The sequence below is a fragment of the Callospermophilus lateralis genome, unplaced genomic scaffold (genome assembly GCF_048772815.1).
Source record: "Callospermophilus lateralis isolate mCalLat2 unplaced genomic scaffold, mCalLat2.hap1 Scaffold_120, whole genome shotgun sequence".
Lineage (NCBI taxonomy): Eukaryota > Metazoa > Chordata > Mammalia > Rodentia > Sciuridae > Callospermophilus > Callospermophilus lateralis.
In genome coordinates this window covers 2,512,861-2,523,374 of record NW_027512320.1, presented here as the reverse complement: position 1 = coordinate 2,523,374, position 10,514 = coordinate 2,512,861, and the positions used below count along the sequence as shown (strand labels likewise).

The following is a 10,514-nucleotide window of genomic DNA, read 5'->3' as shown; positions in this document are numbered from 1 at the left end:
GAGGGATGGTTGGCTGGATGGGTGCATGGGTGGCTGGCTGGATGGATGGATGGAAGGACTGACAAGGTTCTTTAGCCTTGGTCCTACTGGTACACTGGCCCAGATCACTCTCTGTGATGGGCCCATCATGTGCATTGTAGGATGTTGAATAACATTTCTGGTCTCCACCTGCTGCTCATCAATAGCACCACATTCCAAAGTGGGATACCTCCAGTGTCTCTGCACTTTCCCAGTTGTCCTCAGGGGAGCAAACCTGTTCTTATGGGGGGCCACTGAGGTGGTCAGCTTTAGGAGCATGAAGAACAAGGTCTGAGCTTTTATAGCTTAGCTCCCACCAGATGCAGCCTCCTCCAAGGTAGAAGGGAAGAGATTAGCACTTGTCATCTGACAGTGCATGGGGAATTCCTTGAGCTCTAGGGGCTGGGTCACTGCATAATACAGATAAATGAGGTGTGTATAGGAAGGGGATATATGTGATGTAATGATACCTGGATGATAGGTAATGATAGATAGATAGATAGATAGATAGATAGATAGATACTGGGTAGGTTCTCATGATAGGCAAAATGTGTCCAACTTACACAGCTGACATTGGGGTGGATGATGCTCAGTGGTGGGGTCATGCTGTGCACAATAGCACAGTTAACAGCCTCTCTGATCTGCACCCACTACCTACTTAGAGCATCACCTCCCACCTTCCCCAAGTGCTGACAACCAGATTCTTGCTGACTGTCCCCTGGTGCCCAGAATCCCTTTGCTAAAACCTGTTCCTGGCAAAGGGAACGTGAACATTGCTGTGCTGTCGGCTCTGCAGGAATGGGTAGTGATGAGTACCAGGTCCTCTACTGGAATGCGGGCTCAGGCGGGCTTCCTGCCAACGAAACCACTTTTGCAAAAATCCTAAATCAGCAAGGCTACGCCACCGGCCTCGTAGGTATGCGGACACCTGATGGCCCTCCCATCCAATTGTCGAGGGACCAATTTTCCTCTGGAGGAAAAAAGAAAAAAAAAAACTCTTTCATCCTTCACCATCAGACGGATGCTGCAGGAAGCCACGGCCTACATCCAAAGGTGGGGACCCTCACTATGCTGGGGGAGGCAGGTTCTGAGCCATGAGCTACCCTGGGGTTCCATAGCAGCAGGTGCATTGAAAAGGTCCATACACTTCATTCACAAATGAAAGGAAGCTATCCTTCTTCGTAGCTACATAGTATTCCTCAGTGTATATGATGAAGGATGGTACCTGTATATGATGAAGTTGGTACCTGTCCCTGCTCTGGCCCTCTCGAATGGTTTCCAGTTTAGAAGTTCTCCCCATTGCAGAGGTTTGTGGTTCTTTGATATATATTATGCCTTCTTTCCTTCTCTGGACCTGTCCTTCTTCTTCAGCCGCAAGGAATCAGAAAGCTCTTCAGAGCCTGGCTCCGCTGCCTGTAATTCCAGTAGCTTAGGAGGCTGAGTCAGGAGGACCGCAATTTGGAGCCCCACCTCAGCAGTTTAGCGACGCCCTGAGCAACTTGGCGAGACCCTGTCACTAAATAAAACACAAAAAGGGCTGGGAATGGGGACTGGGGGTCGAGTGGCCCTGAGTTCAATCCCTGGTACCCAAAACCTAAAGCAAGTCCTGGCTAAGGTCACTCATGGCCTCCGCTGATTCAGGATCTGCTCTTTGAAGGTTTTCTTTCCCCTGACTGCATCCAAATGGCGCCGGGGTTCTTTGTCCCAGGCAATGCGTGCGCCCTTGGTGTGGCTTACTACCCACCCCTGCTCGCAGCAAAGTGGCACCAGGGCGTGAGGTGCGCATCCCGCGGGGACCACTGCCACCACCCGCTGAACCATGGATTCGACTACTTCTAGAGGCTGCCCTTCACCCTGGTCAATGACTGCGACCCCAACAGGCCCCCAGAGCTGTGGGTCACCGTGACTGCCCGGTTCAGCCGCTACACCTGAGTCCTGGCTCTGGGCATCCTGACTCTCGCAGCCTCCAAGCTCAGCGGCCTCCTCTTGGTTCCCTGGACCGAAGAGGGGCACAGCCGGCCTTGTCTTCCTCTTCTCCACCATGTGCTTCTCCAGCTGTTGGTTCCTGCGACGCTGGAAATTGCATGCTCATGCGGAACCACCAGGTCACCAAGCAGCCCATGGATGTGGGGAGCACCATCAGACGGATGATGCAGGAAGCCACGGCCTACATCCAAACTGGGGACCCTCACTATGCTGGAGGAGGCAAGTTCTGAGCCATGAGCTACCCTGGGGTTCCATAGCAGCAGGTGCATTGAAAAGGTCCATACACTTCATTCACAAATGAAAGGAAGCTATCCTTCTTCATGGCTACATAGTATTCCTCAGTGTATATGATGAAGGATTTCATTATGGAGTCACTTTGCCCATGTCTGTCATCCTAGCAGCTGGGGAGGCTGAGGCAGGAGGATGGCAAGTTGGAGGCTATCCTCAGCAATTTGGTGAGGCCCTAAAAGACTCAGTGAGACTCTGTCTGTAAATAAAATATCAAAAGGACTGTGGAAGGGACTCAGTGGTGAAGTACCCCTGAGTTCCATCTCTGGTGCTAAAAAAAACAAGAAGAAAAAAGAAAGGTCTGACCTTTTTCTATAAATTGGTTTCCACACTCGGGTCTCTGCGTTGGGTTACCTGGGCTGCATTGGAAAGTATCCGAGTACTGGTCATGCATCAGGGACTCCTTTCAAGGCCCAGGGAATGTCTGAAACCCCGGAAAGTACCCAACCATTCTTATATAAGTAATAATTAAATATATATATATATATATATATATATATATATATATATATATATATATTATAATATATAGCTATTTACCTATGCATACATACCTATGAAGATATATAATATATAAATTAGGGAAAGTCAGAAATTAGAAGCACCTAATTATAAAATAATAATTATGGCAATGTTCTGTAACACAGGGTGGGTCGACGGGTTGTCCCGTCCCTCCCTCTCAAAATATCTTCCTGTACTATAGTGACAGTGGATGTTGTTTTACTCAGACAAAATTGCCACTGTGACCAAAGTTCCCAAGAAGAACATTTAGAGGAGTTTATTTGGGGCTCATGGTTTCCAAGGTTCAGTCCATGGTTGGCCAACTCAATGGCTCCGGCACAAGTGGAGCACAACAAAATGGTGGAAGGGCCTGGAGGAAGAGAGCAGCTCAGGACAGGGCAACAGGAAGCAGAGAGAGCTCTTCTCACCAGGGACAGGATAGAGACCCCAAAGGCACATCCCAGGGATCACCTCCTCCAGCCACACCCCACCTAGTACAATCACCACCCAGTTAGTTCATCCAAGTGGATTAATTCACTTCTAGGTCACACCTCTCATAATCTAATTATTTTACCTCTGAACTTTCTTGCATGGTCTCACCCATGAGTTTGTGGGGGACCCCTCACAGTAAAATCCCAGCAGGTGAACCCAGGTCACCGACGCAGCACATTTAAGGTCCACTGTGAACGCCATCATCACCCGTCCATAATTCAAGTGGTTTTCTTCTTTCACAAACAAGGACAGGCCCTTTCTCCTCTTTGTGTTCCTGCCGCACGTCCACACTCCTCTGGTGACCTTGAAAGCCTTCCTCAGGAGAAGCCACCACGGTTTATACAGAAACAATGTGGACAGATGGACTGGTTTTTAGGTAAGTCAAGATGAAGAATGGGGGAGAGTACACCCCACTCATATCCCTTGTTTGTTCATTTATTCCCAGTGATACTCTAATTTTGCACAAAACCAATAATTTCATTGGCAATCAGTTTTGTGGGGAGTTGTCATTCAGCATCACCCTTAGTGGTTACAGGAAGCAGAGAGACAACGTTAGCTTTCAGCATCGTGGAGGAAAAGGGCTCAGCTTTCAGGGCTTGGGGACATGCTAAAGAGAAGCAAGAACTTGCAGACTCTTTCATCTTCGAGGGTTTCTTGGAGACGTGGAAACCCTCTCAGGTCAGGTCCTTGCATGAATATCCTGACATCTGAGCAACGTGAAAGGCAGATGTCCCCAATGAGGACAGCAGCTCACATGCCCTCGTGAATTAGCCTTTGTGCCTTCAGCGGTGGAAAGGACCACTGGTCTCCACGGTGCAGGGAGCTACTGCTGAGTTTGTAGGTGTCCCCTGCTCTGCTGATCATGGCCATCATAAATTTTAGTGTATTGCTTGTGGTTCCTTCCACGTGGGCTGGAATCTGTCATTGCTTTTCCCCACCCCGGGCCACCTTCTCACCCTTTTATTAGGGCACTTGACGCCACAGGCACCACACATCGAAACCACGCCTGCTGGCGACATCCTGGATATTTCTTTGCAAGTCTCTTCTGGTTTTTGAGGTGACATGGTGCTAAGGAGACATGGGCACCACAGTCTCAGCACAGTGATCACACGTGTCCCTGTGGGCTCTGGGCACGGGATGCTTTCTGTGACTGTCCAGAACCAGGTGGCTTGTACATAGAATGGGAAGCGCATGCCCCCAGCTGAGACCCGTGTGAGTGCTCTCTCTGACACCTTTCACCTTCTCCACAGGTAAAGCCCTCCATGCCCTTGAATAGAAAAGTCTGAAGAACTCCATGCTCACCTATTTCGCCTCCAATCATGGAGGGTTACTGGAGGCCACAGACAAATACCAGCAGCTCGGGGGGTGGGTGCAACGGGTTCTACAGAGGTGAGGGGATAGCCACGGGGAGGGACAGTGAAAGGGAGCCATAGAAGTCTGCATTGGAGGTCCCAGAGCAAGGAGACTATGAAGGAGGGGTGGGAGGATGATGATGAAGAGGAGAAGGAGGAAGAGATGGAGGAGGAAGAGGAGACGAAGGAGGAGATGGAGGCGAAGGAGGAGATGAAGAAGAGGAAAGAAGATGAAAAAGAAGGACAAGGAAGAGGAGGAGGAGGAGAGATGATGATGTTGATGATGAGGAGAAAGAGAAGAGATGAGGAGGAGAAGAGGGAGAAGAAGGAGCAGGAGATGGAGGAGGAGGAGATAGAGGAAGAGGAGAAGGAGGGAAAGAAAAAGGGGGAGGAGGAGGAAGAGGATAAGAAAAAGGAGGAGAAAGAGGAAAAGAATGTGGAAGAAGAAGAGGTAGGGGAGAGTAGATGTAAGAGGAGGAGGAGGAGGAGAAGGAGGAGATGGAGAAGAGATGATGATGAGGAGGAGGAGGAGGAGAAGAAGGAGGAGGAGATGGAACAGGAGAAGGAGGCTGAGGAGAAGAAGGAGGAGGAGAAGGAGGATTAGGCAGAGGAAAAGATGGAGAAGTAGGGGAGAAGATGGAGAAGGAGAAAAAATAGATGAAGAGGAGGAGGAGATGGAGAAGAGATTATGATGATGATGTGGATCAGGAAGAAAGATGAGGAGGGGGAGGTGGAGAGGGAGGAGAAGGAAGAAGAGGTGACAGAGGAGGCTGAAAAGAAAAGGAGGAGGAGGAAGAAGAGAAGGAGGAGAGATGACGACGATGATGATGATGATGAAGATGATGAAAAGGAGGAGAAGAAGAGATGAGGAGGAGATAAAGGAGAAGATAGAGGAGAAGGAGGTGGAGGAGGAGGAGGAGAAAGAGAAATAAGGAAGAGGAGAGGAGAAGAAGGTGGAGGAGAGGGAGAAGTAGGAGGAGGAGCAGGAGGAGGACAAGAAAGAAGAGGAGGAGGAGATGGAAGAGAGATGATGATGATGAGGAGGAGGAGAAGAGGGAGAAAAATGAGGAGATGGAGGTTGCGAAAAAGAAGGAGAAGTGGGGGGGAGGAAAAAGAGAAGAAGGAAGAGGAGGAGAGATGTTGAGGAGGAGGAGAAGAAAGAGGAGAGATGAGAAGGAGGAAGAAAAGAGAGGAGGAGGAGGATAAGGAAGAGGAGATGAAGGAGGAGGATATGGAGGAGGAAAAAGAGAAGAAAGGGGAGGATGAGGAGAAGAAAGAGGAGGAAAAGGAGAGATAATGATGATGACGAGGAGAAGGAGAAATGAGAAGGAGGAAGAGAGAAAGGAAAAAAGGAGGAAATGTAGGAGAAGGAGGAGGAGGAGGAAAAAAAAGAGGAGATGGAGAAAGAGGAGAAGAAGTGGAATGAGGAGGAGGAGAAGGAGGGGTAGCAGAAGAAGGAGGAGGAGAGCGAGGATAAGGAGGAGGAAGAGGACATGGAGGAGGAAAAGGAGAAGAAGGGGGAGAAGGAGGAGGAGGAGTAGAGGAGCAGCAGATGGAGGAGAAGGAAGAAGAGAGAGATTAGAAAAAGGAGGAGGAAAAGGGGCAGGAGGAGATGGAAGAGGAGGGAGATGGAGGAGAAATGATGATGTTGAAGAGGAGGAGGAGGACAGGGAGAAATAAGAGGAAGAGATGTAGCAAAAAAGAGTGGAGAAGGAGGAGGAGGAGGGGGAGGAGGAGGAGAGTTAGGAGAAGGAGTAGGAAGAGGAGAAGGAGGGGGAGAAAGAGAAAGAGAAGAGATAAGGAGGATGAGCAGGAGGAAAAAGAATGAGAAGAAGTAAGAGGAGATGGAGGAGGAAGAGGAGAAGAGGGAGGAGGAAGAGGTGGTGAGGGAGGAGGAGGAGAGGGAGGAGAAGAAGGAGTAAACAGAGGATGAGTAAAAGGAGATGGAGGAGAAGTAGTGGTAGGAAGAGGAGGAGAAGGAGGAGGAGGAGATGTAGTAGAGATGATGATGTTGATGATGATGAGAAGGAAAAGAGATGAGGAGAAGGAGTAGGAGGAGTAGGAGGAGATAGAGGGGAAGAGGAAGAGGAGATGGACAAATAGGATATGGAGCATGACAAAGAGGAGATGGAGAAGGAGGAGAGAGATAAGGAGGAGAAGGAGAAGTAGTGGGAGAAGGAGGAGAGGAAGGGGAAGGAGCAGGAGATGGAAGAGGATTAGGAGAAGGAGATGGAGTAGAGATGATATTGATGATGAGGAGGAGAAGAATCGAGGAGAAGGAAAAGATTGGAGGAGGAGGAGGAGATATGGAGAAGTAGGGGAAGATGGAGAATGAGGAGATGGAGGAGATGGAGGAGGAGAAGGAAGAGGAGATGGAGAACAAAGAGAAGGAGGAGGAAAGAGATGAGGAAGAGGTGGCGGAGGAGGATAATAAGCAGAAGGAGGAGAAGGAGATGCAGAAGAAAGAGAAGGAGGCAGAAGGAAGAGGTGATAGAAGAAAGACGAGGAGAAATAGCAGGAGGAGGAAGAGGAGGAGAACAACGAGGAGAAGACGAAGGAGAAGGAGTAGGAGGAGGACAGGGATCAAGAGGAGGAAGAGGAGAAAGAGAAGGTGGAGGAGGAGGAGGAGAATGAGGAGGCGGTAGAGAAGGAGGAAAAGGAGGAGAAATGATAATGATGGTGATGAGGAGGAGGAGAAGAGATGAGGAGGTGGAAAAGGAGAGGGAGGAGGTTGAGGAGGAGATGGAGGAGGAGGACAAGGAGGTGGAAGAGTAGGAGGAGATGAAGAAAGAGGAGATGGAAGAGGAAGAGAAGGAGATGGAAAAGGAGGAGAAAATTGAGGAGGAGGAGAAGAAGGGTTAGGAGTAGGAGGAGGAGAAGGAGGAGGAGGAGAGATAATGATGATGATGAGGAGGAGGAGGACAGATGAGGGGGAAGAGGAGAATGATTATGATGAGGAGGAGAAGGAGAAGAGATGATAATGAGGAGTAGAGATGAAAAGGAGGAGGAGAGATGATATATATATATATATATATATATATATATATATATATATATATATATCCACACACACACACACACACACACACACACACACATACATGAGAGAGAGAGAGAGAGAGAGAGAGAGAGAGAGAGAGAGAGTAGTGTTCATTTGACTCTTTCTCTTGGGGACTGTGCCAGAGTTACCTTTTACTTTCACTTCTACCTTATTTCTGCCTTCAAAGAAACTACCCTTTACTCTCATATTACCATTGATCCACCATTAGACTTTTTAAATCTGAACTCTTGAGCTGGTCATTCTTTCCCTCCTTCCTTCACAGCACTTTTTTCTCTACCTGTACCTATTCCACCAATACTTTTTCATGAATACTCACTACTACATACTCAGTATCCACCAAGGTCACATCTTGATCCATCCCTGTTTTGCCTTTTCCATGGATCACTTTGAGATCCCCTTCACCCAGATATCAATAGTCCAGAGTAAGGTCAGGTAAGGATGTTATATATGCAGGTTTTAAAAAGTCATTTACATAAAAATAAGCCTATTAAAATTGGGATGTATTTTGTCTTAGGTTAAAAAAGAAAATCTACAGACTGCACTGGTCTACTGAATTTTTAAAAAATTTATTAATCTCAATAATTTGGAGAAAGAAATTCTATAAAAAGGAGAATAAAGGAAAGAACATAATATATAAAATTGACAAATTTGAAGACACACCAACGGTACATATGAAAGAGTGTCATATATAAGTGCTTTCAAAAGAGAAATTAATTTGAAATAAATGTAGTTAATGTGAGATGTAGTTATCATTTATTAATTATATATAATGGTACTATACATGTATATGTACAAAATGCATCTCATATAATTATGAGTATACATTGCAAAAATGAATTCTACAGTATTTATTTAATTTTTCTGACAACAGTATAAATACCTGCATCTAGGTTTATGTATTACCAAATGTTTAGGATACATTTTGTACTTCATAAAGTTTACAACTCACCAACAGACATTTTTTTTTCAATTTTTAAAAGTAGTATTTATTTTCAGTAAGAACATAATGCCATCATTTATCTTTAATTTTAAAATATTTTTTTAATTTTATATGACAACCGAATGCATTACAATTCTTATTACACATATAGAGAACTATTTTTCATTTCTCTGCTTTTATACAAGTTATATTTACATGAATTCACTTCTTTATACACATACTTTATATAATGATATACATCATATTCCACCATCATTTTTAACCCCATGATCCGTCCCCTCACCTCCCAAACCCCAAAAGGTCATTTTGATACACAATGATGTATGCTATAAAGTTATAGAAAAGAGTATATACCTTATAATAATATGAACAGAAAAAGTTTTTTAACTAATACATAGCATAATAATAATAATAATAATAATAAACTTGCCATTTAGACATTAATAATTTATACATATAACACTATTGACATCTTTTCCAAAAAAAGGGCGAGTTATTTGTGGGGGAAAATGATATTCTATGCTTTCTTAATATCAAGAATAAATTATTTTCAGAAGTAATATATATTTCAATATAAAAATAAAATAGAACAAGTTTCCATGGCACACACCTCTAATCCCAATGGATTGTAAGTCTAAGGCAAGATAATCCTGAGTGTAAAGCCAGCTTCAGAATATTAGCAAGGCCGAAAGCAACTATGTGTGACCCAGTCTCTGTGTGCCCCTGATTTAAATTTTCAGTAAGAAACAAGGACAAAAAGAATACAATGTATTGATGAGGACACAGAACAAATTATCATGAACTAAAGATGGAGTAGAAATTGCTGTTATTTCATCATGAAAACTGTATGTATATTTCTCACCAAGCAGATTAGACCTGTAGAAATTATAGTATATGTGTGTACAATGACAGTGTACAAGTATGTTTTAGCATAAGACTAGAGCTATACTTGTCAATACAGTAGAAATGTGCAGCCTCGGAGGAAAGAGGAGGTGATTCAGAAAAGTAAAAATAATAAAATTTGAGAAAAAATGGTTCTGGAGCCCAGAAAGATTTTTGGTTTAATTAGAGTACAAAATACCACATAAGTATTATACTGAAGTTTTATCTGTTAAATGCATCACATGTATAATGGATTTCAAGGAAAATATGTGGAACTTATCACAAACAAAATAAAAATTTACAAAAGCACATAAAATAGCATGTGTGTAAATAAAACTAATCATTACAAAGACAACTATTTTAACTCAATTTAACATATAATATTTTCCTATCAAAATTTAAGCACGTTTTTCTTTAAATACAAGAAGAGAGTTGGACCTGTTGGTGCACAATTGTAATCTCAGTACCTTGGGAGATGTATTGTGAGCTCAAAGCCAGCATCAGCAAAAGTGAGGCCCTAAGAAATTCAGTGCGATACCATGTCTAAATGTCATACAAAATATGTTTGGGGATGTGGCTCAATTCCCCTGAGTTTAATTCCAAGTACCAAATAAAAGAAAAGAAAAGAAGGGACCAAAAAAATTATCTTAGAAATAAAATATATGTAAAATACCCCAAAACCTTTAATAAAAAAACAAATAATACAGTTATTGTTATGAGACACATTTAATGTATATTATGAAACTATTTTTCAATAATACAGACCAATATATCATAATATAAATCAAATCTGAAACCATATGTAGATCAATACTATTGTTAAGAGCAATAGAAAGGCATATGTAAAACCGACCATATGAAAAATAACATTAGATGTGAATGAATGAATCTATCTAACCTAAAGTTAGAAATGGGACATAGAGGCAAAGTTCACTGGTGTGTGTGCAGAATGTGCAAGATAGTCAGGTCCAAACTTAGCAACACTATAAAAAGC

The 10,514-nt window shown here is 44.1% G+C and overlaps 1 pseudogene; it reads left to right on the top strand.

Moving 5' to 3' along the window:
- Nucleotides 1-816: 816 nt before the first annotated feature.
- Nucleotides 817-4,678, top strand: LOC143386705 (arylsulfatase D-like; annotated as a pseudogene).
- The last annotated feature ends 5,836 nt before the right edge of the window (nt 4,679-10,514 follow it).